The sequence below is a fragment of the Equus przewalskii genome, chromosome 29 (assembly GCF_037783145.1).
Source record: "Equus przewalskii isolate Varuska chromosome 29, EquPr2, whole genome shotgun sequence".
Lineage (NCBI taxonomy): Eukaryota > Metazoa > Chordata > Mammalia > Perissodactyla > Equidae > Equus > Equus przewalskii.
In genome coordinates this window covers 30,746,440-30,773,500 of record NC_091859.1, presented here as the reverse complement: position 1 = coordinate 30,773,500, position 27,061 = coordinate 30,746,440, and the positions used below count along the sequence as shown (strand labels likewise).

General features: G+C 41.4%; 1 long non-coding RNA gene across 1 annotated transcript; it reads left to right on the top strand.

Annotated features, from left to right (window-relative positions):
• The first annotated feature begins 4,852 nt into the window (after positions 1 to 4,852).
• On the top strand, positions 4,853 to 9,633 carry LOC139080186 (uncharacterized). The gene is made up of 4 exons (XR_011534468.1): positions 4,853 to 5,011; positions 5,945 to 6,056; positions 6,760 to 6,891; positions 8,549 to 9,633. It is a non-coding gene; the product is annotated as an uncharacterized lncRNA (long non-coding RNA).
• Positions 9,634 to 27,061: the final 17,428 nt, after the last annotated feature.

Here is a 27,061-nt window from a genome sequence, read left to right as displayed (position 1 = left end):
TACTGATGCAGCTTAACCATTTATTGGAAAGATCTTTTCCCCATCGCTCTGCAGTGCCACCTTGATCACAAGTCAAGTGTCCACACCGTGGATCTGTTTTCGGATCATTTTTTTCTCCCTCGTTAGTCTATCTGTCTATCCTTGTGCCAATTACCGTACTGTCTTAACTACCGCAGCTTTATAACAAGTTGAGATATCAATTCTGTTCTTCTTCAGGATTGTCTTGGCCATGCTAGATATTTGGTAATGCTGAGCACTTACATTTCCACATAAATTTTAGAACCAGCTTGTCAAATTCAAGAAAAAAAACCCTGCTGAGATCTTGAGTGAGATTGCGTTGACTCTATTGATCAATTTTCAGAGAATTGAGATCTTTACAATAATGAGTTTTCTAACCCATGCAAAGAGAATATCCCTCTATTGGGGCATTCTTTACTTTCTTTCAGTAATAACTTGTGCTTTACAGTATAGAAGTCTTGCACTTCTTTCATTTGATTTATCCCTAAGAATGTGATATATTTTGGTTCCATTGTAAATGGAATTTTAAAAGTAATTTTTGTATGTGTTTGTTTTCAATATTTTATTGAGGTCGTGATGGTTTATAACATTGAGTAATTTCAGATGTACATTATTATTTATCAGTTTCTGTAGAGGCTGCATTGTGCTCACCAGCAATAGTCTCATACACTGCTGGTGGGAACGTAAACTGGCACAGCCACTATGGAAAACAATAGGGAGATTTCTCAAAAAATTTAAAATAGTAATTTTTATTTGTAGTACAGTATATAGAAATACAATTTATATTATGTGTATTAGATTCACTAACTTGCTAAATTCATTTGCTAATTCTAAGAGGTTATCTGTAGATTCTTTCAGATTTTCTATATTCATAATCTCATCTATAAATATGAGTTTTCTTTGTTTCTTTCCAATTCTTATACTTTTATGTGTTTATTTTTTCTTTTTGACTACACTTGTAGCACGTATTGAGTAGGAAGAGTGATACAGAAAATCCTTGTTTCGTTCCTGATCTCAGGGGGAAACTTGCAATATTTCATCAAGTACGATGTTTGCTGAGGGTTTTTTTGTAGAAATCTTTTTCAGATTCAGAATGTTAACTCCCATGGTCCCTAATCCCAATCATATATATACTTCCCTGTGGTAGAATGAGACATCCATGCCATTGCTGTTGCCTCAAGGAGGGCAGAGCGCATTTCCTCCCTCTTGAATTTGGCGTTGGCCATGTGGGGTGCCTGGACATATGAGATATTAGTGAATGTGACACAGACAGAGACTTGAGACGTCCTTGTAGAGTTGAGCTTGCACTCCTGTGCTTCTGCCATCACTGTGAGAAGAAGATACCCTGGGTGGCCCAAACCGTAGAATGTGACAAGAGGAGCAGAGACATCCCAGCCACCCCATGAACCCGTTAAGTTGAATTTTGGCTGCACCAGTCAGTCCTCAGATGTATGAGCAAGAAATAAGTGCTTGTGGTTTGATATCACTAATATTTTATCATTGTTTGTTATCTAGCAACGGTAGGCTGATACATCTTCCAGCCCTGGTTTGTTGAGTTTTTAACAGGAGTAGGTGTTCAGAGGTAGATTTGTAGTAAAGCTAATGAGACCTCAGCTTCAGGATGCCTTACTTCCAAGGACTCTCCTCAAGCCTCTGGGAGAGGCCCTAGCAAGGTGTTTACATGAAGATATGTTTTGTGAAATGTGAAAAAGATGTCCTTACTAGAATCAGTTAAGATCACTGCGTTTTTCCACTCCAGCTTACTCTCATTATACTTCCCTTTATGTCAGGTGGCAAGGAAGTGGCTATGACCATTTTGGAATATTTAGTGAAGGAGAATTGAGTTGGGAGTACACTTAGTTTTTATTTAATGGGATATATTTATGTGGGTTTCAGTCATATCTGTGAATAGTCAAGTTATTGCTTGCTGTCCTATTGTAGGAACGACTTCCAAGAATACTCCTATTGATTAACGAGTACCAGGGAATGACTTCCAAGAATACTCCTATTGATTAATGAGTGTCAGGGAATGACTTCCAAGAATACTCCTATTGATTAACGAGTGTCAGAGAACGACTTCTAAGAATATTCCTACTGATTAATGAGTGTCATCAATCCAACGAGTTCTTAAGAATAGCCACTACACAAGAAAAACTCATATGCCCTGAAATGTTACAGCTTACATGAAAGAAATTTGATAGATTTCCCCAAAATTGACAATTCTAAATATTTACATTTCATTACCAGTACCAAGCTGTGAAGGTAAATACATTTTTCTAAATAATAATATTTTTAAAATAAATCACGCTAGAAAAAAAGACTGAATTATCTTTTTATTCTCGCCCTAGAAAGTATTGCAAAAATTATTGTAAAAAAGGAGTGGCCAAAGATTTTGTCAACCAAAAAATGTAAAGAAAAATATTATAGAGTTATGTCAGACAAGTAAATAATAAAAGTATTATTATTTTTCTGGGCTTTGTAATGTTTGTGGGACTTGTCAGCTTTTTACAATTTATAATTTGTTGGGATATCTTTTCTTTCTACTAAGTAAACATTCACTTCTGTGTCTTTTGTGTTTTGCTTGGTAATTTTGTGTCATTTGATATATTAGAAAGTGTATCAGCTTCAGGCCTTACAACACCTTGATATGCTGCTGGACATTTTAGCAAAGACTTCCTCTGTATCTATTTGATTTTTGCCCTTCGTTCTGTGAATGTAGTGAATTACACTGATTAGTTTCCTAATGTTAAATCTACCTTGCATTCCTGGAGTAAATTACCTTGGATGTGATGTATTCTCCTTTTAACATGTTGCTGGATTTGATTTGCTAATAATTTAGCTTAGGATTTTTTAGATCTCCAATCATGAGAGAAATTCACTGGTCATTTTTCTTTTTTGTCACAAAGAAGCTGAGAAGTGTTCTTGCTTTTTCTGTTCTCTGAACATTAAACCATCTGGGTCTGGAGTTTAAAGTATAAGAAGATTTTAAATTACTGATTGCATTTCTTTTATACATACAATACGGTTCATATCTTCCGTTTCCTCTTGTGTCACTTTTAAGTTTTATTTTCCTGGAGATTTGTTCATTTCCTTTAAAACTCCAAATTTTCAAATAGTCTTAGGTTTTTTTTACTATGTTCTTTATAGCCATAGGATCTGTAGTTATGTTTCCTTTTTTATCCCTAAACTCCGTGCCTTTCTTCTTTTTTTTTCTTCTTTCTTCAAGTGATTTATTGATCTTTTGAGTCTTTTCCAATAAATAACTTTCAGCTTTGTTGATTTTCTTTATTATACATTTGTTTCAATTTTATTAATTTCTGTTTTTATATTTATTGCTTTTTTCCTTCTGCTTTCTATGGGTTTAACTTGCTGGATATTTTTTAACTTCTGAAAATGTCTACTTACATAATTGAAATTTAGCCTTTATTCTTTTCAAATATATGCATTTAAGGCTATAGATTTCCTTTTAAGCTCTACTTTAGCTGCAGCCCCTACATTTTGATATGTCATGTTTTCATAACCATCCCATTCTAAATATTTTCTGATTTCCAATGTAATTTTTATCTTTGATTTATGGATAATTTAGAAATATGTTTCTTAATTTCCAAGTATTTGGAGATATTCTAGTTGCTCATTGTTATTTATGTCTAGCTTGATTCTGTTGTGGCTAGAGAGCACAGTTTTTAATTTCAGTTCTTTAAAAGTTGTTGAGATTTGCTTTAAGGCTCAGCACAGGGCCAATTTTGGTAAACGTCCATGTGCACTTGGAAAGAATCTGTATTCTGCAGTTTTTGGTGTTCCAGACATATCAACCTGGCCAACTTTATAACCACGTCAGCTTTGTTGTCTGCTTGTGTTGTCAGTTACTGAGAAAGGTATGCTAGAATCTCCAGCTATGCTTATGGATTTGTCTATTTCTCTTTTTGGTTCTCTTATTGCTTCATATTTTTGAGATTTTGTTGACAGATTTGTACAAACATTATATTTACATTTTCCTGTAGATTGACTGTTTTATCCTCTTGAAATGCTACTCTTGTCTCTAGTAATTTCTCTTGCCTTAAAGTCTACTTTGTCTGCTATTTGTGTAATTCTGTCATCTTTCTTTTGGTTAATATTAGGTAGTATACTTTCTTCTATCCTTTTACTTTCAGTTCTCTATATCTCAATATTTAAAGTGTATGTTATAAAAAGAATATGGTTTTACTTTATTTTTTATCCAGTTTGACAATCTTTGCGTTTTGATTAGGGTACTAAGTCTATTTACATTTCATGGTATTACCTACATATTTGGGTTAATTTTGTTATTTTACTACTTGTTTGTTTTCTCCATTTCACCCATTTTATGTTCTTTTTTGATTTTTTTGCCTTCTTTTGGATAAATGATGTATTTTTAATTATTCCATCTACCTATTAGCATAGTTTTGCATATTGATACTGTTCTTTCAGTGATTGTCCTGAGGACGACTGTACAGATAGATTAATCAAATTTCAGTATAAATTAGTAATTTTCCTCTTTCCTGGACAATTCAAGGAACTTGAACACTTTAACTCCATTTACCACGCTTCCACCTTTAGTGCTATTATTGCCAAATACTTTAATTCCACAATAATTTTTAAACACATAAGACATTAATATTGTTTTAAACATTCAATATTCATTTAGAATATATCCACATATTTTACTTTCCATTAATCTTCATTCTTTCCCGTTTTTCTGTTTCCATGTGGCATCATTTATCTTCTGCCTAAAGAACTCCCTTTAGTATTTGGTTAGCGAGGTTCTGCTGCTGCTGAACTCTCTCAGCTTTTGTGTGTCTATAAATGCCTTAGTTTCACTTTTAATTTGAAGGTTATTGTCAGGGAGTAGAGAAGTCTAGGTGGCAACTGTTACCTTTCATCACTTTGAAGATGACATTCGCTGTCTCCTTCCACTGTGGAGCTTCTATTGTTTTTGTGAGAAGTCAAATATCAGATTATTGATGCTTCTGTAAAGGTAATATGCCTTTTTTGCTCTGTTGCCTTTAAGATGATCTGTTTGTCTTTGATTTTGCCTAGTTTTACTGTGATGTGGCTTTGTGTGGTTTCCGTTCTACTTAGCCTCCTTGAAGTTCATCAAACTTCTTGAATCTGTGATGCAATGTCCTTGATCGGTTTTGGAGACTTCTCATCCATTCTCTCATCATATGTTACTTCCCCCCATTCTGTTCCTCTCGTTCTTCTGGGACTCCAACTATCTGTTCAACTTTTCACTCTGACCCGTATGTTTCTTAGGTTATTTTCTATATTTTTCATTCTTTTATCTTTTCATGCTTCAATGCAGATGTTTTCTTCTGACAAGTTCTTCGGTTCACTAATCTTTTCTCAGCTCTTTCTAACCTGCTGATAACTCCGTATGTTGAGTTTTTTATTTTGGCTGTTGTAGTTTCAGCTCTAGAATTTTAATTTGGTCATTTTTAACAGTTTCTTATTCTATGCCGAAAATTACCACCCTGTCATCTAATTTCTTGAATACATTAATGGCAGTTGTTTTAAAGTCTGTACTAACTCCACTGTTTTTATTTCCTGTTGGTTTCTCTATATCATCTGAGTTTCTTTTCCTCATGGTTTTTGGACATTTTCTCTTGCCTCCAGGTGAGTCTGGGAATTTTGGATCGACTATCAGATATTATATGTAAGGCTCTGGATGGTGTTATCTTCCTCAGGAGAGGATTATCTTTTGCTTCTGGCAAGTAGCTAGGTACCCACCTTAATTAAATCAGTGTGAACAGATTCGAAACCAGCCTTCAGTGTCTATGGGGGTTGATGTATTTATAGTTCATCCTTATTTCTGGATTATAACCCTTGGGAGTTTCAACTGAAAGAGTAGGGTAACATCATGGTTCCTCTCCTTTGGTCAGCCCTGAACTCTAATTTTTGTCTCCTCCAGCCCCATATGACTGTGGTGCTCAGCTTTTCACCTGTCAGTCTTCTGTGCAGCCTCTCGGGGTCTCAGATAATGCTTGTCACCAGCAAATGCCTTGGGAAAAGCAGCACAGAAGGTCAGGCTCTATGCTCTTGCTTTGCTTTCATTCTCTCTGAGATCTTAGGCTCTTAATCCTCTCAGCCTTGGTAGTTTTCCAATATCTTTGGAATGATTTTTCAAAATTTCATCAGCTTTTCTAGTTTGTCCTTGGTGGGAAAGTTGGTCTGAAACAAGATAGCTATTATGGAAATCCTTGATAGCTAACATTTATTAAGAGCTTGATATGTGTCAGGTACTGCCCTACACATTTTATGTGTATTTACTCATTTAAACCTCACCACAATTCTAAAATGAAAGTACTCTTATTTTCCATACTTTTCAGAGAAGAGAATGGATGCATAGAGAGATAAGTAGCTCGTCATACAGTGTAAGTGATAGACCCAGAATTTGAAGACAGGCAACTTGAGTTAGAACCCTACACTTAGCCATGGAACTCCAAACCTCAACTCTCAGTTCTTCGTTCTGCTTGGGTTCCATGAGGCATACATAATGCCTTACATTAAATTCACATTTGACTTGAGCTAATCTCAGTGAGTTTCTGTCACTTGGGATCCAATGATTTCTGACCAAGCTCTTTGGACAAGCCAACTCTCCCACCAAAAATGCTTTTTTAGGATAAAATATACTAATACCCTTTCCCCAACTAGATGTTGTTATTCTTCCCAGAGCTTCTTATTTGTTAACATCTTCCTGATCTTATTTCTCTTGTTTTTAAACAGAAACTCACTGGACAATTCCCTCACATTCATGGTTCCAGCAAACCTATCTGTGAGAAGCAAAGAGTATTCAAAAAAAAGGTATTCAAGCTGAAAGTAGGCAGCCTCAGTGAAGGAAGGAAGTCCTCCAACAAGGTCAGAATTCCACCAGGCTGTGTTCCAAGGCCCAAAGCACAGCTTGAACAGGAGAAGTAACGGAGCCAGCTGCTGAGAGGCGGCAGCCACATCCCCCCAGCTCATTAATCTGCCTCCCTTAGCTGTGAAAGGGACCCAGGGCTTCCATTTTAGCAGCATGAGGAAGCACACCATTTTCACTCATCATTCCATAAAATCCCCTTCTGGAACCATTATCTAAAAAAAAAAAGAAGACCAAAAAACTCAAGGGAACAGCCTCTGCAGCTTCACATAGCTCTTTATTTAGCAAACCTTACCTCATAAAATTCATCCAGCTGTTTATTTTTTCCACTATTGGCCAAACATGGTAACACCAATGGTGGGTTTTTGGTCCATTCTAGCCCACACTGAAGCCTAGAATTTGGGAGAAACCCTGAGAAAGGTGTTTGCCTCGGGGAGAGCTGGAGGTGAGAAGAAAAGTCTGTTTAGGGAAAAGGACTCTTCAAACCAGGGTGGAAACAATTCCTCTTTGCCAAGACAGAATGGGGAAGAAGGTGACAGATACTCGTCTTGTCCAGTGGATCTGCTGTTCCCCAGTATTCAGAGAGAAACCTTGAGTTTCCAGTGAGAAAGTAAATAAGAGGCCACTAAGAAATTAGCAAGGTCACCAAAAAGGATTTAGGTTGCTTGTCTCAGGATTCCAACAGAAACTCTTTTCTGACTCTTGTATTAGGATAATGATGGTGATGATGATGATGGTGCTGACAATGATAGTTCATTTGATTGGTTATTATGTGTCAGAGAATTTATATGCATTATCCCTAAGCAACCTGAAAGGCAGGTATTTTTATTCTAATTTTACAGAGAGAAAATGAGGTTAGAAAGGTTGAGTAATTTGCCCACAGTTACGCTGTAAATGGCGAAGCTGGGATTCTGAGTTAAAGGCCATGCCCTTTTCAAAACACCCTTTCTTCTGGTTTCTCTTCATTGTCATACCAAAATGGTTATGAATGTTTTAAAATGAGAGTGAATTTACATTATTACAGAATAACTATTCTCCCACAAAGAAATCACAATAAATATGCCAAATTATTAAAGATTATTTAACAAGATATTAAGTGAGAAGCTTCCTAGTTTCTGGAATTGACAACTAAGACTGAGCAAAGGTTCCACATACGCAACCTTCTAAATAGAACCACAAATAATTGGACCAGAGGTGCATCCAGGACTTCATAAGAGCAGAAGGACTGGTTCCCTACTAGGAGGAGAGGGGTTGTGCGAGGTCTGAGTAGTTAGTTACCACCCTAGCGGGTCCTCCCGCGTTTGGGGTCAGAGAACTTTTCTTCTATAGTAGATGGGAGGGGTGCTCCCCCATTTCCTAGCACAGCAGTTCCCAAATTGTTTAGTCTCAAGATCCTTTTACACTCTTAAAAATCATTGATAACCCTAAAGAGCTTTTGTTTATGTGGATTCTATCTATGAATATTCACATTATTAGAAACTAAAATAAGACAATTTTAGATTATCCACTTAATTCATTTTGAAATAATAATAAACCCATTATGCATTAACATAATATTTTTAATAGATGTAATTGGTTTATTTTTTTTTGAAGATTGGCCCAGAACTAACATCTGTTGCCAATCTTCCTCTGTCTTTTTTTTCCTCCTCCCCAAAGCCCAGTGGTAGTCGTATATCTACTTGGACATCCTTCTAGTTCTTCTGTGTGGGACACCGCCTCAGCATGTCTTGACGAGTGGTGCTAGGTCCACACCCAGGATCTGAACCAGCAAAACCCAGGCCACCAAAGTGGAGCATGTGAACTTAACCGCTACGCCACCACGCTGGCCCCCATAAATAATATTTTAATGAAAAATAATTCTATTTTACAAAAATGAAAAAATGAGAAGAGTAGCATTGTTTTACATTTTTTGTTTGTTTGCTTGTTTGTCTTGCTGAGGGAGATTCGCCTTGAGCTAACATCCACCACCAATCTTCCTCCTTTTGTACATGAGCCGCCATCACAGCACGGCCACTGACAGAGGAATGGTGTAAGTCCACACCCAGGAACGGAACCCGGGCCACTGAAGAAGAACGTGCTGAACTTAACCACTAGGCCACCAGGGCTGGCCCTGTTTTACATTTTTGAGAATCTCTTTAATGTCTAGTTTAATAGAAGATAGCTGGATTCTCATTTGACTGGCTTTGCATTCAATCTGTTGCATTATGTTGCTTTAATCGAAGAATATGAGGAAAATCTGGCCTCACACAGATATGCAGTTGTGAAAAAGGAATATTTTAATAGCCTTTTATATAACTGTCGATATTCTTCTTTGATGTTACACCAAAACTCAACAACTGGTCATTTCTTAAAGATTATTTGAAATGTAGAATCTGAAACCATGTCAGTCTTTTTCGTACTTTGTTATATTAAAATCCATTGGGTGAAATGGGTAAAGGTGTTCAGAAGAATAAACGTGCAGTTTTAAGACAAACGAGTCCTGAGGAGATAGAGTAAGGCGTGATGACTACAGTTAACAATACTGTATTGCATATTTGAAAGTTGCTAAGAGAGTAGATCTTAAAAGCTCTCATTACAAGAAAAAAAATTTGCAACTGTGTGTAGTAATGGATGTTAACTAGACATATTGTGGGGACCATTTTGTTATACGATGTCATATATATCAAATCAGTATGTTGTACATCTGAAACTAATATAATGTTATATGTCAATTATATCTCAATAAAAATGTTTTTAATCCATTGGTCTATCTTGTACTCAGACTGAATCTTTCACCTGTTTTTTGTAACCTCATTCATTGATCTGTCATTTGGAAATATTAGTTCACTGAGTTACTATGATCTTCTAAATTAGCACATTTCATTATACTAGTCAAAAATACATTCGTTATCATCACCCACAACGCCATCAGAAAAGTCTTTAAGTATGGGAAGCTATCAAGCTCATGGTTTCAGATGCAAGTTTTGCAAAATTCTGATTTCTGCTTAAAAACTCGAATTATATCACTGGCGATGATACTGTGAGCTATTTTTCCAGAAGTGATAGGCTTTCTGTACATTTTCAATAAAATAGCTGCCAAACCCCCAGGTCAGGATAGCAATAGTTTCTATGTCAGTCATTCTCTCAAGTAAAAATGGTGTTCTGTGAAAGTGGCCAGCTCAGCTTACTACTCAGTTGCAAAAGTGTTTTTTTTCTTAAGACAACCTCATACTTCAACATGTAGAGAAGTGCTTTACTTGTATATCCCATTCTGTCACACAGAATATTGTTACAAAGACATATACTCAAGCATTGAGACGTACTAAATTTAATTATTTTTACTGCTTCATCAAGACATTCTTAAGTCACACTGGAATTTTTTTTTCTACTGGTGAGTGCGTGATGGTGAAGAATCCAATGACTATCAAGACAGTCAGGTGACACTGTCTTAATTCATGCTAAGGTGCTGGCCGTTTTATCCATCAATTATTTTTGTACCATTAGTGCAAATGTCAACACAGTGAAAAAGGCAAATAATTTTTATTCTGAAAATAATTTTGACCTTGTGGATCCCCTGGAAGGATCCTGAAGATCCCCAGGAGTCCACAGACCAAACTAAAGAACTTCTGTCCTAGCAAGTTGAGGGGAGGGCAAGTTCCGAGAAAATCAGAGCAGGAGGCTCTTGCAATAAACAGAGACTGGCTCCCTCTCTGGATACTTGAGCAACTGCAGTCAGTAGGCAAACCTGGGCTACTATCAGGGCTGACGGGATCCTTGGCCTGTGTCCCTGCAACTTGGGAGGCCCAGAGTATAGGATGGTGCATTTTTACCCTGCATTAGGATGCCGGGCTGAAGGGGTGAATAGGGTCTGAGGAGCAACGGGAAAGAAAAACTTTTAGGAAATTTGTCCACTCAGAGTGCCCTTTCATGGTCTGCACAAGGCACGGTGTCTCCTTAGTGGCAGCTCTGGTTTGGGGGCATGCAGGCACCCAGGGGCTTTTTTCCTGGAGATTTCTGAAGTCAGGAGGCTTGCTGGGAGTAGCCCGTGATGGTAGAGAGAGAAGGGACCATGGATTACGTGTGTAAGAAGAAAATGGGGCATCCTCCACCCGTGTCCAGTTCCCCGTGACCATCTGAAGGTGTCAGAGAGGAAGTCAGAGACTCCCAAGGCTCCATGTCAGGCAGCTGGGGTTAGAGGAAGGGGCAGGAAGTGTGGGCTGTCCAAAGCTGGTCAAAGAAGGGATGCCCCACAAGGGGGGACAGGGGATTACAGGGGCGGGGGCAGCAGGGGTCAGGATGAGTCTCACTATTACCCCTAGAAAACACACGTCATCTACACAGACAGCACCTCATCAAACAGAGGAGACCAAGGGCATCTCCCACCCGACCCCTCAGCAGATACCGCATCTCCTCTCCCTGATTCTCAGTATCCTGCAGGGAGCAGACCCAGAACAGAGGGGGAAGGAAGTGAGCCAGACGCTGCTCACGCCCTCCTCCTCTTTGCCCCATCCACACCCTACAGGGCCCAAGTGCAAGGAAGAAGGGGGAGCCGCAGATCACAGCCCCTCGCCTGGGGCGGCGCCGCCAGGGAGTTTCGATGGACATTCAGAGCAGGAGTTTTCTCCTGGAGTGAACTGAGTTTCAATCGAGTGATGTGTCGAGAAATTATCAGATCAGCTTATGCTCTTAATAAGGGATCTGCTATCCCGTGGAGAAGGAAGATTTAACACAGTATAGCTGGGGTGGTGCATGGAATAAATAAAATTGTTACATGTTTATTCCCCCCGAAAGAGCTGAGACTCCTCAAACTAGTCACATTTAAAGAAATAAAACCAGCTGAAAGGAGTCACGATCAAGAGTCCCCTTTGGGTGGTTTGCACCACCCAAATGTCCACGGACAGATGAACAAATAAACAAAATGTGGTCTCTACATACAGTGGAATGTTACTCAGCCTTAAAGAGAAATGACCTAGGCCTCTTGCTGATAGAAGCCATCTAGTGTGCGTAGAGCCTGTGGAAGAATGAAGAGCTGAGAAGAAAACAGAGCCAAGGGGCGGAGAGGGAGACACAGATGCTGATGCTCTCCTTGGACCACCGAGGGGCCAGCTCGCCCTGGACTGAAACCCACCCTGGGGACTTCCAAGTTTGGGGCCTATTGCTGTTTTTGATTAAGCTGGGCTGACTTGGAGTTTTGTTGTCCTTTATGATCAAAAAGAGCCTGAAGACACTGATTCCAGATTCCGCTGTTTCACTTGCTAACGTATGAGCCTGAGCAAGTTATGACACTCTATCCATTCATTCTTTCATTTATTCACCTACTCAACGAATATTTATTAAGCGTCTACTAAGTGCTGGACACTGAACTTGGCACCGAGGATGAAAGATGAAACGACTTGATCTCTGTCTTAAGGGAGCTCATCATCTTCTGGGGAGACAAAAATGAAAAAAAATGGCCACAAAAACAATGAAAAAATTCTTTTAAAATTCCAGGAGTGTATAGAGCAAGCACATAATTCTGTCTGGAAATATCAGACAATGCTTTGAGCTTGAGACTTGCTGGCAGAGAGACAAGGGCATTCCAGACAGAGAAGAGCATCTGCAAAGACATTGAAGGCCGGAGCGGGGTCGGCGTGGGATGGCTGCAGCAGAGAGCACGGGGCAGGGAGTGGGCCACCGGCATAAGGTGGCAGAGAAGGATGGGGCCAGGTCATGAACTATGTCAGGCAGAAGAATTTGGCCTTTATTCTAAGTCATGGTGAACCGCTGAAGGATTTTCGGTAGGAGACGGGATAAGATTTGGAAGATTAAAAAATCCAATAAACAAACAAAAACAGTCCCAGATAAGTGAAAAAAGGCAAGCTGGGAGACAAAGAGATGAATCAGTGATGGGAACGGGGGCTGGGCGAGGTGGCTGTTGAAACTGTCCAGGTGTGCAAGGGTGAGTGACAGGACAAAGGCAGTGACTATAGGAGCGATATAGACGTGACATGGTGATTCTTCGGATGTGGGTAAGCAGGGTAAGGACTGTGTATTACCTTGTGGGTTTCTGATGAGCTTAGTTCTTGCATTTCCAAGATTCTCAACCTTTTGGGAGTCACGGATCACTTTGAGAATTTTTATGAAATTTATACATTCTCTTCCCAGAAATATGCATAATAATGATAGCTAACATTTCCTCAATGTTCACTATGTTCCCATCACTGTTCTAAAAGCTTTATTTATTTAATCATCACAGCAAACCTACGATTTGGCACTAACTCAGAGAAGTTAAGTAACCTGCCCAAGTCACACAGTAAGCAGCAAGGCCAGAATTTGAACCCAGGTCATCTGACTCAAACTCAGTGATTTCATGACTATGCTCACAGCTCCTCCTACAGGAGACCTAGATTGTGCCTACAGTGCAGGAGGGTCACAGACTCCTCCACCCAAAACTCACCCACTATCGCTTGAAAGTCCGCAGATCGGAGCTGAGAACACCCGCCATATCTGCAAGCCCTTGGTAAACTGCAGGGGACAATCAGGCTAAGGGATCATCATCATTGATTTGGGTTCCCACAAACCCACCTCATCTCACTGTGGCTGCAAGAGTTCGGCTTTCTGCCCTAAGCCAGTGTCACTGCGGCCCTCCCTAAAAGAGCCTTTGAGGACACTGTTCCCTAATAGATTCCCCATGAAATGTTAATAACACAAACATACTGTCCATCTGCTTGTGTACTGTGTGTATATCTGTGCTTTATACATAAAAAATAAGTAAGATCTTTTTCGGTCCTCCCTCCCACTGAGAATCAACTTTTACCTAGTTAGGGGTATACCGTCCCCATTGAGAATGCACATCCTGGGACCGGCTGGTGGCACAGCGGTTAAGTTCACATGTTCTGCTTCGGTGGCCTGGGGTTCGCTGGTTCAGATCCTGGGTGCAAATATGGAACCGCTTGTCAAGCCATGCTATGGCAGGTGTCCCACATATAAAGTAGAGGAAGATGGGCACGGATGTTAGCTCAGGGCCAGTCTTCATCAGCAAAAAGAGGAGGATTGGCAGCAGATGTTAGCTCAGGGCTAATCTTCCTCAAAAAAAAAAAAAAAAGAAAAAGAGAACGCACATCCTGCCCCCAACCCTAACCGCCCGCCAACTAGAGCTGCATTCTGGTATTCACACCCTTGTGTTCGTATTTTCATGCCCTCTCTTGAGTGTCGGCAGACATTTTTTTCTATCATTTAAAAACGTTATAGTAAAATGGGGGCTGGCCCCGTGGCACAGTGGTTAAATTTGCACGTTCGCTTCAGCGGCCCTGGGTTTGCCAGTTCAGATCCCGGATACAGACCTATGAACTGCTCATGAAGCCATGCTTTGGCAGGTGTCCCACATATAAAATAGAGGAATATGGGACCGGACGTTAGCCCAGGGCCAATCTTCCTCCACAAAAAAAGAAGAGGATTGGCGGCAGATGTTAGCTCAGGGCTAATCTTTCTCAAAAAAAAAAAAAAAAAAATTGTAGTAAAATACACTTAACATAAAATTTACCATTTTAACTGTGGTTAAGTTTACAGTTGTGTGACATTAAGGACATTCACATTGCTATGAAGGTTCTCATGATCCCAAACTGAAACTCTACCCCATTCACACCACCTCCCCCTCCCTCCCTCCCTCCAGCCCCTGACAACCACAGATCTCCTTTCTTTCTGTCCTCATGAATTTCACTATTCCAGGGCCCTCGTATAAACGGAATCATACAATATTTGTTCTTCTGTGACTGGCTTATTTCACTTAGTGGGTCTTCAAGGTTCATCTACGTTGCAGCATGTGTCAGAATTTCATTTCTCTTTAAGGCTGAGTAACATTCCACTGTATGTAGAGACCACATTTTGTTTATTTGTTCATCTGTCCGTGGACATTTGGGGGGTTTGCACCTTTTGTCTGCTGTGAACATGGGTGTGTAAATATGTTGAATCCCTGCTTTCAATCCTTTTGGGTATACCCGTATCATACGGAAATTCTGTCTAATTTTTTTTGAGGAACCACCATACTGTTTTCCACCATGGCTGCACCATTTTACATTCCCACCAGCAGGGCCCAGTTTCTCCTAGGCTGACATATTGACTTCCTTCTAACGAACAGAGTAAGGCAGAAGGGATGGGATGCCACCTCAGACATTAGGTTATAAAAAGGCTTCTCTTGGGGACTCTCTTGGCCTGCTGGCTCTGAGGGAAGCAAAATGCCATCTTGTGAGCTGCCCTAGGGAGAGGCCCATGTGGCAAGGAACTAAGGTGTCTAGCCAACAGCCAATAAGCACCTGAGGCCTGACAACAGCCACACGTGTGTGCTTGAAAGCGGTGTCTCCCCATTAAGCCTTGAAGTGACTGCAGCCCCAGTGGACGTGCCTGATTCCTGACCCACAGGAACTGCAAAATAAGGTATTTGTCGTCTTAAGCTGCTAAGTTTGGGATGCTGTTATGTAGCAATAGATAACTAATACAGTGGGGCTAGATAAAGGTTTATTGAGAAGAAAGAAAGGAAAGGTTCGTACGCTGTTGTGAATGATCTTGTAGAGGGAGAAATCCAGGCGAGAGAGGAGAAAACTGTGGAAGGGCTGCCCCTTGGCGGAGGGGATGAGGTCTCGAGTGCTGGAGGAGGAATTGATCTCAGATAGAGGCAGCAATTCATCACACAGTGAGAGAGTGAATTCACCGCAGAAAGATCCTATGAAGCCCGTGGTCAGGAATTTAAAGCGAAACCAGCAGGAAATTGGTGTGATTTTTCTCCAGCCATGTTTAGCTGCTGGGCTTCTGACATGGAGTAGGCAGAGCTGAATTTAACCAGGGCTTCATTTTGCCAAGAGAGGATGACAAAGCGGGAAAGGACAAAGGAGTTGAGGATATTCACAAGGCAGTATATATTATATACTATAAGGGTTGATGTATATAGTATAAAGAATAGTATGTAATATATAGTATGTATATGTGTATATTCTATAGTATAGAGGATATATATACATATATTCTACTGTATATAGAGTAGTGCTATAATGATTGACCATGGATAGTGACATGGTAAAATCAGTAAACTGGAGATCCCAGTAGGGACAAAGGATAGTTGGAGCTTGGGTACTTTAGAGAAAGAATTTAGTGGTTAGAGAGTGGACACAAGAAATCCAGATTAAAGATGGCGTACAGTTATGGGATGTGGCTGTGGGAGAGTGACTGAGGGGCGGGGGAGAAGGTCATCGGAGGAAAGAAGTTCAAAGAACTGAAACCCCAAGGTATTCAGTGGTGGGGAGGGAGCTGGACCATCTATATTGAAATTGAAACATTCAGGAGTAGTAGGAATAAATTAATAAATGATAAGCAAAGAGGCTATTAAGGAATATTTGTGTTTTATTGGTAAAGTCATTTTAAAAAATCTAGAACCGAAATAGCAAAAAAATAAATCTTAGTGGCCAGCACTCTCTGCTCGGCGCTATTCTGAGTGCTTTATGAATGTTAATTAGTTTGATCCTCACAACAACCCCATGGGAAGGTATTGTTCAGATTCCCATTTTACAGATGAGGAAACGTACAGAGAGGTTTAGTAAGTTGCCCCCTAATCACGTTGCTGAAAGGTGGAGCCGCTGGGATTTGAGCCCCAGTAATCTCATCTGGAGTCCTTACTTTTCATCACTAAACTATACTGCTCCTTTCTCCTCCCTTCATCGTTTCCCTCTGCGCTGGAGATTTCCTAAGGCGCTAAGGTCAGTTTGTCATGGAACTGTACTTTGTCTTGAATTAATCACTGTGCTTGCTTCTGTGTAAGTCATGCCTCCACAACTAAGAGCTGAGATGCATCTGTAATTCTCATGGTCCCCCTCCTCCTCCGACCCCATGTGCAGACACACACATGCTCACACGCACGCACACGCCTTGCACATCCCTCCGCCCAGCACAAAGCTGGACACACAGTTGAGCGCCCTCCCGGTGAGGATGGAATAGGGGGGTGATTGTGAATGGCTTCTGAGCCATCTGTTGGGCCCAAATCCTGGCTCCGCAGCCCTGTGCTGACCGTGTGACCTTGGGCAAGTTCCTTTGCTTTGCTGAGCCTTAATTTCCCTATTGTGAAAAGCAAACTCTACTAGCCCCTTCCTCACAGAGCAGTTGTGAAGATGAGTTGGCATCATCTAGCCCCAAGCAAATGTTCACTACAAATTACTATTATTACCGTTGTTGTTGTTATTGCTATCATCTTTACCTCCCTTATCTCCTGTCACTCTCCCCTTCCAGGCCATTGGCTTTCTTATCATTCCTTGAATATGTTAAGCTCTTTCCCTTTACATTGCTGTGTCCTCTACCCAAGTCATTTTTGCTCTATGATTTCATGAGATATTCTCCTTTGATTCTGGCCTGTGCTCCAATGTCATCTCCTCAAAGAGACCTCACCTGATTATCTTATCTGAAGCTCACATGTGCGCATGCACACACACACACATTTCATTCTTCATCCTTTTATTATCTGCTTGGTGCTCATCACTATCTGAAACTGTTGTATGTATTAATAATTTATTGTCTGTCTCCTCCCGAGAATATAAACCCCAGAAAGGCAAGAACTCGGTATTCCTTGTTCGTGGCCATCATCCAGTGCCAGGCAGAAGAAAACACACAGGAAATCTTTGCTGAACGAATGCTGAGTGAGTGGCCGTGACTGCTCAGAATCAAGACCACCATAAACCGTGTGTTTAATCTGTGAGAGGCATTGTGCTGAGTAGTTGATAGGAACTGCTTCATTTAATCTTCACAAATAGCCTAAGAAATCAGTTCAATGGTGCCCAAGTTTACAGACACACATGAGGGGCGGAGCAGCTAAGTGACATGCTCAAGGTCACGCAGTCTGTAAATGGAGGAGCTGGGCTTCAAAGCCACAATTCTGTAGGCAAAGCCTGCAGTCTGGACCGCTGGGCGTTTCGGGTAAGAGACTTCTGTCTTTCCTTGTCAGAACTCTCCCTCTCGCATTCCAACACGGCTGCTGCATCTGGCACTCCAATGGGCTGCCTTCAGTTCCCCCAGGGAACATCCTGGAAAAGACCCAGCTCAGCTCCTTGGAAAGGGGCCCCAGCTGGGCTGGGAGCACCAGGCCCTGCGAGGCCACTGCTGGCTCACACCCTCCCTGCTGGCATCTCCACACATTGGTGATGATTCCGAGAAGAAGCCACCAGGTGCAGCAGTTGCTGGGCCAAGGGCGTCAACAGGCTCCCCATCGGTCACAGCCTACCTTTGCTGGCCCCGACCTTCCAGCTGTACCAGAAAATTTGGTATTTCCAGAAAAAGCCAAGCTGCTTCTCTACCTCTTACCTCAGAGTATTCTGCTTCCCTGCCTGGCATGTTCTTCTGGTCTCCTTGTCCTCAAGCAAACTCCTGCTCATCCTTTAAGACCCAGCTCAGGAATCACCTCCTCCGTGAAGCTTTCTCTGATCTTCCCCACGTAGATTGGACTGCTCTTCCTCTGTCTCCCCTCTCTGTGCTGTAGAGCAGAGGATTAAACAGGTGGACCTGGAGCCAGGAGAGTTAAATTCACACACTTGCTCCTCTGCTGGTAGGTTAGGCATCTCAGCATGTTACTTAAACTCCCCAAGATAGTTTTCTCATCTGTAAAATGGGGATGATAATAGTACCTACTTCATAGTGTTTGTGTGAAGCTTAAATGAGATAATTCATGCCTGATATGTACGGAACCTTCAATAAATATTAGCAATTATCATTATTAACTCTATCTTTCTTAGAGAACCTGCCAGTTGTGCTGAAACCAGTGTGTCTGTCTGTCCCCATCACTAGACTGTAATCTTGGGGCGCTGCCTTGTACCCCAAGCCTTGCACTGCGCCTGGAACACACTACATGCTCCCTAAGGGCTTATGGAATGATTCTGGCAACTTTTTAGGAAGCACGCATTGAGGGAGGAGGGGAGGGAGCTGTCTTTAGGATTGAGAAAAAACAGGATCATAATTGACTTTTGTTTTCTGTTGTTGTTGCTGTTGCACTTACAATGGGAAAAAATCTTTTTGGAAGATGGTTGCTGCAGGCATCTCAAAAAACCAGGATCTCAGAGAAAGCTTTTGGCCCCTCTTCACCAAGGTCATGTGCCCAGATTATTTCCTGAGGGTTTCCTGAGGATGTGTGTAATCAGATCCTTTATTGCCCTGTGCCGGGGGCAGGAACAACTTTCACCTATGGGCTAATGCTGGGGCGTCAGGTTTCGTCTCGACTTCCTGTGCATTTTGTGGCCATGGCTTAACCGGTGATGAATGATTCCACTCAAAGTGCCACATTACAATGGGGCTCCCTGGGCTTAGAAGGGGGACGGGGCTCCCCATCCCTCTCATCATCCCTCCCAATGTAGATGCCCCACATTGCAGCCAGTGCCCTGACTGCAATGGGGACACCTTGTTCCTACCATTTCTTGTTCGCTCTCCTCATTTCTCCTACCTTTCCTTATATTTACTTTCCCTTGAAAGGAGGTCCTACTTTGAGCCAAAATGCTTTCAAGAGAACTTCTTATAATAAATCCCCTACATTAACATAGTACATTAGTGCCTTTCTTCTCTTTTAAAAAATAATTTTCTCATTATAGAAGTAATAAATGCTCATTACAGAAAATGTGGAAAATGCAGGGGCATTTAAAAAAGAATATTTAAATCACCCATAATCTCAGAGCCCTGAGAAAACCACAAGTAGCAGCTTTGCATATTTCCTTCTAGACTGTTATGTATTCTTATATATCCATTTGTACATAATTAATGCCAGACTACATATTACACAGAGATGCATGCCATGCACTCAGTATATATTTAGATCTCATGGCTTTCCATGACATGTTCCCATCATTTCTTTTTTCCCTGGCCACCATCATAGAAAGGAAAGCAGATGTTGGTGTCCTGGGATCCTGTGTACAGGAAAACTAAGACCCAAAGAAGCAAAGTCACTTTCTCAAGGTCACGCAGATCGCCTGCACAACTGGGATTGGAGCTTGCTCTCTCGGGTCATGGCCAAGTCTTCATTCCACTGGACTGAAAAAGAAATATGCCCCAGGGGCACCAAGGAGAAGAGTCTTAAGTCCTCGGGCCAAATTTGTAAAATGCAGAATCAGAGTTCTTTGGTTGTTTACATTTTTACCCAAAGTCCAAAGATAGAAAATGCCAAAATGCTTTCATGCAGCACATTTGAAAAGGTATTATGGTCACTGAGGGAGGTGAAAGACTTCTCTATGGCCCCGACCTTGGCACTCTCATCTTTTTTAGTAAGAGTTTTAAGTTGCAAACTGAAATATACCTACCCCTCTTTTATACAGAAAACTCACTTATTCAAGGATATTAGGTACATGACAGAATCTCCAGAAAGGCTAAAGAACCAGCATTGGTAGCCACATAGCCAGGGACAACCAAACCTAGGGAGGATTGTCAAATATTTGACAACCGGATGACACAGGCTCCAATGAATCAGTATAGTGGAAAATGGTAAGTAACCTCTACAGCTGTTCTGGAACGTAATCGCTGAACATTAGCCTTGCCAAGATCATACTTTGGAAGCATTCCAGTAGGGATACTGTATTAGTCAGCTTTCTGCTGTGATAATACCACATAACAAATTATTCTCCGATCTCACAAAGCATTTTTTTTTTAAGATTTTATTTTTCGTTTTTCTCCCTAAGAGCCCCGGTACATAGTTGTGTACTCTTTTTAGTTGTGGGTCCTTCCAGTTGTGGCATGTGGGACACCACCTCAGCATGGCCTGATGAGCGGTGCCATGTCCATGCCCAGGATCCGAACCAGTGAAACCCTGGGCCACCAAAGCAGAGAGTGTGAACTTAAACACTCGGCCACAGGGCCGGCCCCTCAAAAAGCATTTTATTTTATCTTCACAAATCAGTTGTTATTTGACCCCTCTTGGCTGCACTCAGCTGAGCTTAGCTGGAATTTGGGTCCAGATTTTGGGTCAGGTTCAGTTCTGTTTCAGGTGTCTTCATTCTAGAGCCTAGGTTGAAGGGACAAGGGCTACATGGAGCATGCTCTTCTCATAGTAAGTGTGGAGGCTCCAGTAGGCTGGTGGAAACTCATCATGTTCCTTAAACCCTCAGCCTAGACAGGACTAAGACACTGTCCCTTCCTTCTACTTTCCATGGCTCAAAATAAGTCACATAGCCAAGCTCAAGGTGCATGGTCTGGAATGCAGACTTGGTCTACTGTCATGGAAGGCACTGCAAGTCATGCGTCCAAAGGTGTGGATTCTGTTATAGGAAGACAGTGAAGATTGGGAACAGTCATCCAGTCCACCACACTCCCACTGCTGCCACTCCTGGTCACAGCCCCTTCAGTTTACACCACAAACGCTGGGCATTAGATGCTACTGCTGGAGCCTCTGTCTCCACTGCCTCTTATAAATGGAGGGGTTTGCCAGAATCCTCATCAGAATGGATTCTACCCAGAAACTGCTTTTCTGCTTCACTACTTTCCAGTTCATCATCTAGAGCAGGTGTATCCCATTGACTGTATCCTGGCTTCCAAGGAGGCTAGAAGAGCAAATTTCTGATTTCTACCCAAGATGGGGGTAAGGACATTGATTCATTAAGTGGAGAATTTCTCAAACATGGGAAAGATGTTTAAGGTATTGGGTGACCAGAAAGAATGGCAAATGGTCGACTACTCCCACCTTCATGGTAGACATCAGGGAGCTCAGGAAGATGTGAAAACCCAGCAAAACCCTCAACTAAGCCATTCATCTGCCACTTTCCTTACTTTCTCCATATTCTCATCTCTCTGACTCTCCAGATCCCTGAATTCATATTCTCCTACTTTAACATCTGTTCAGCCTCCTTACAGTGATGATGATCAGAGACTGTTTGATGTGCCCCAAACCCATTCTCTGCTTCTTTTCAAGTAAAGAACCCTTGAGCTTTAGCTGGGGCTATGGACAACCACCTGAAGACTACATTTCCCAGCTTCTCTTGCAGCCAAGTGTGGCTCTGTGCATAAGTTCTGGCCAAAACTTGGGAGCAACTGAAATGTCCTTTAGTAGGTGAATGGATAAATAAACTGTGGTACATCCAGACAATGGAATGTTATTCAGAGCTAAAAAAAAAAAAAAAAAAAAAAGAGCTATCCTGCCATGAAAATGGCTTGGGGACCTTAAATGACTTGGAGGGACCTTAAATGCATGATGACAACCAACTAAGTGAAAGAAACCGATCAGAAAAGGGTACACACTATATGATGCCATCTACATAACATTCTGGAAAAGGCGAAACCATGGAGACAGTAAAAAGATCAGTGGTTCTGGGAGGGGTTGGTAATGAAGAGGCAGAGCACAGAGGATTTTTAGGGTGGTCAAAATACTCTGTCTGATACTGTGATGATGGATAAATGTCATTATAAATTTGTCCAAACTCATAGAACAGACAACACCAAGAGTGAAGCCTAAAGTAAACCATGGCCTTTAGGTGATTAAGATGTGTCAATGTAGGTTCATCCTTGGTAAAAGAAAATCTACCATTCTGGTGAATGATGTTGATATTAGATGAGGCTATGCATGTGTGTGGGGGAGGGGCATCTCTGGGAAATCTCTGTACCTTCCTCTTGATTTTATTGTAAAGCTAAAACTGCTCCAAAAAAAGTCTTAAGAAAATAGGGAACAATATTGCGCTCAAGTATCTTACAATTTAGCGAGAAAGAAGGAAATAGAAACAACCAACTAATCCACAGAAGAATAAAATAAATGTGACAAAAGAGTATAAGCAAAATGCTGGAAGCGAGGACAGGTTGTACCGAAATCCAACTGGAGTAGAATTATCAGGAAAAATACAGGATAGCCAGTTAAATTTTATTTTCAGATCAACAACGAATAAAATTTTAGTGTGTATGTCCTAGGAAATATTTGAGAAATGCTTATATTATAAATTATTCATTGTCTATCTGAAATTCAAATTCAACCACATATCCTATATTTTTATTTGCTAAATCTGGCAACTCTAAACTTGAGAGGATCAAGGGAGACTTCAGGGAGGAATTACCATTTGAACTGTGCCTTAAGGGGTAATGAATAGGATTTCAACAGCTGGATTATTTAAGACTATTCCAGGATGAGAAGACAGCAAGAATGAAGGATGCGAGATTGAAAATATCTGGCATATCTCAGTAACTAAGCATTACGGTTTGGTAAGCCATCTTATGTGGCTATCATCTTGCTGGCTCTAGCTAATATTGAGCCTAGAGAAACGTGCAGCCATGTTGCAAAATTTAAAAACTACGATCTGTATCCATCTAATGATGTCCTGAGTTCTGAAGGTATAGTTAAATCAGAAAGTGGAATTTAAAGAAGGAGGATGTAGTGGTAGAGTAGTGACAGTCTAGTCTAAGAACAGGAATTGCTACTCAGACCTTCTTTCTTTGTGAGACAATCATAGTACATGCTACTTGTAGGTTCTGCTCGAACCTCGCAAGGACCCTAGTCTGGCCCCTCACCCACAAGGATGGGCCCTGGGCAGCCAAGTATGTTTTATGAGGCCTCTGTCACCCTACCCAAAGTTGACTGGGCCAACTGTGGCTATGTGACTCACACTGAGCCTATCAAAGTCTGTATTCTGGTTGTTTGGAATTGGGACTTGGAGATTCTAGTTCATTCTGAATCAGCCTCTTGAAGGATTTACAGTTATTAACAATTGCTATTACAGCCAAGTCTTGTCCCCACGATGGCCTCAAGAACTCTGCTCTCTGGGTGTGATGGGACCAGAAGCAGGAAGCCTGGATACTCTTTTCTTCTGAGTTTGATAATCATAAGTTGGAAAAGTTCTCTGCCTCGTGCTGAAAACTGATGTGGTGTCATACTGTGAAATGTGCAAATAGGCTGATAACTTCTTTTTGTTCTTCGCTAATTATTCCTTAGCCATTGTCAGGGTCAGCCTGGGCCCTTGGTCAAGATGCTGGCTGCAGCCTGCTCTCTGGATACATGCCTGCTCTCTGGATACATGCTGGCCCTCTTCTCTATATTTATTCTCTGGCACAGCGGTAAGGATGCATCCTGACCCCCAGGAGTTCTCTGCTCTGTGCCTGCTCTAAGCTGTGAGGGCTGTTTGCATTATCGATAAGGAGGCAGAGAGTCAGAAAGGTCAACACGGCAAGCCTGTTGCCTCTAATACCTCATTCAAGCACCAGCTTGCACACCACGCCTGGCCTCAGGATTCTAGTTTGGTGAGTTTGGGATTTAATGAGACTCAGTTTTGAGCTTGAACTGGTTTTACTTTGGTCCCTTGGAATTCCCACAGAAAAGGATTCAACAGACGTCTCAGGTGAGCTCTCTCTGGATAAAATGAAAATTAATTGGCTACGGTGTCTTGTACTCAGGAATAGTGGTCAGAATAAAAATGCTGAAGATTTAACACTGCGGATTGGTTTCTCCAAACTTATTGCCTAGATGTGGCCTTGAGAGCCATCCGCTTCAGTGTAACTGTGGACGGAGGATGCTTTGAATTGAGAAACAGGAAAAGACCATAAAGAAAGGATTCATTAGTTTCCTGGGGCTGGGGAGGGGTATATAATGTAGGGTATGTGGTGTCTTTCTCCTGACACTTTCTAGCATCCCATTGAAACTGGATCTTGTTTCAAAAGTCCTCATTAAAGAATCTCATTCCAGCATTGTTTACAGTAGAAACACCAAACTTGGGAGGATGTAACCAATCTTCAAGTCACTTGAGGTGCTGGACAGAAATGATTTTCATGGCTGGAGTCTAGGAAGGCAGAATCCACAAAACCAGCAAGCTTGTTACACAACCGGCTCAACCAGACTCGCCAAGGTGACACAGACTCTGGAAAAGTCCTGAATGATCAGCTCACCCCAATTGTAGTCTTCACCTAATTGGCAAAACCTCAGAATGGATTCATGATTTAAAAAGTCAAATATAGTTTTAGTGATAGCAATGATATCTGTTGTAAGGGCAAAGCCCCAGTTTCCAAACCGAAGTAATCTTTCATCAGTGTCCATGTTTAATGCCTTTCTAGGACAATTGGGATTTTTAATACCTTTTATTTCCTGGGTGAGATTAATATGATGTTCCATTTCTCACACCGAGCTCTTGGGAACAATAGTCATTTTCCACCTTGTAAAGCTTTCTCTCACTTTTCATCCCATTCAAAGGCAGCTGTTCTAAATATTGAATGTCTTGTACAACATGGGCATTCCTTGTACTATTATGGATGGCTTTTTAGAAAAAGAGATTGTCGGTTGACTCCAGCTACACCAGAGAAGCAGTCTTATCAGGGGGAGTTACATTCCTTCCAGGGGCCGATACCCAATGTTTTATAGACATGACCACAAACCCTGCATTTAATCAGCTGTCCTTCTGTGCCTGTACATTAGACAGCCAAGCCTTCTAAATTATCAATAAACCACTAAAACAGGGCAATGCAGAAACAAACCATAGACATTTTATTCATTGGTGAGTTCCTAAGGAGAGGAGATTCCTGAGAAAATGGCTCAGAAAAACTCCCAGGAGGGAAATAACCCCAGGATATCAAGAGGCACCCCTCCTCAGATTAGGAACTGGCTACAAAGCATTAAAAGAAGCTTCTCAAAGCACAGTGAGTGGGTAGATGGTTGTCTTACCTAATCGTGCTCATCAAGAACCAGACTGAAGACGGATAGATCTGGGTTCATATCCCAGCTCCACTGCTTACTAAGTACGTGACTGAAGACAAGTTACTTAACCTTCCTCTGCCTCGTTTCCTTGTCTATAAAATGATAATAATAGCATCCACCTGATAGAGTGATTATACACTTAAATGAGATACTCGTATTAATATTAGCAGCCAACTCTTCCAGCCTTGAAACATGAACCACTCCAGGTCTTTCAATCAACAGAGTTTAATACAGGAAATGGGTGATACAGGAGATGACAGAGCTAAGACACTAAACAGACACCCATAAGGCAGCTCAGGGATTAGAATTAGTGCAACACTGTTAGGGCTGAAGGGACAGTTGAAGTCTGTCCTGCAGGAGCTGAAACCACAGCAGGGTCTGAGCTGGAGCCATGGAGGAGGTGCCACAGGATGCAGAGAGAAGGCAGAGAAACGCTCTGGACTCTCCTGAAATCCCGTCTTCCAGTTTTCCACCAGACTCCCATGGCTGAACTTTCCTGGAAGCTATTGGGCCAGAGGGCCAGGAAAAGTAGTTCCCTGAAATACGGAACAGAGCAAGGGAAGGGTAGCGATGGATCTGAGTGCAAACAGGCAGTTGACCAGCAAATGCTGACACTTATTAAAACCCTTACATGAGCCAGCACTGAACTGAATGCTTTACATGGATTTATTCATTGAAACTCATCAGTAACTTGCAGAACTAGTGCCCAATAAATGTTAGACCTCTTATTGAACGAAGTAGCTGAGTATTATTGCAGAAACCTAAAGAGAATAATGGCATGTGGGTGCATCCACTAGATTGAAAACAAATTGAGGGGAGGAACCATGTCTTACTCATCTTCAGGTCCCCAGCACATCGCATGGTAGCCTACCCTTAGTGATCACTCAGTTCATATTTGTTAAGCTAGGTGAATCTGGCAGCAATGAAAGCATGAATCAGTGAAGTGGGTCTGATGTAAGGAAAGGACTGTTTCCCACCCTTGCTAGGAGTTTGAGTTTTGTGGGTACTGCACATTCCGATCACCTCCCATAAATACCTTGGCATTTTACTTTTAAAAATATGAATATTTCATAATTAACCCAGTAGTATATAGCATCCCTCATACCTTTATTGTGGACCGTAATTACCATTTCCCATGAAAACGAACAAGGCTGTTTGGAAAAATGGATGATTCTATGTCTGAGGCAAGAAATATATAGATGAACCTGGAACATTTTGTTATGCAAGAAATCTATCAAGAACAACTGTGCCATGTCTATAGGACTCAAGAGCCAACTTTAAGAGTCTCCCACTAGTCAAAGATGGGACAATTTAAGCATCAAAAAGAATAATAATTACAATAGATTAAAATATACCAAATACATCAAAATTTATGAGTTCATAATGATACTAAGCGAGGGAAACCCTCCTTGGTCACCTTTGGAGAATGCTTGGGAACCAATTGTTTTGGGCTGAATGTGTCCCCCTAAAATTCATATGTTAAAGTCCTAACCTCCAGTATCTCCGAATGTGACTGTATTTGGAGACGGGGCCTTTAAGGAGTGATT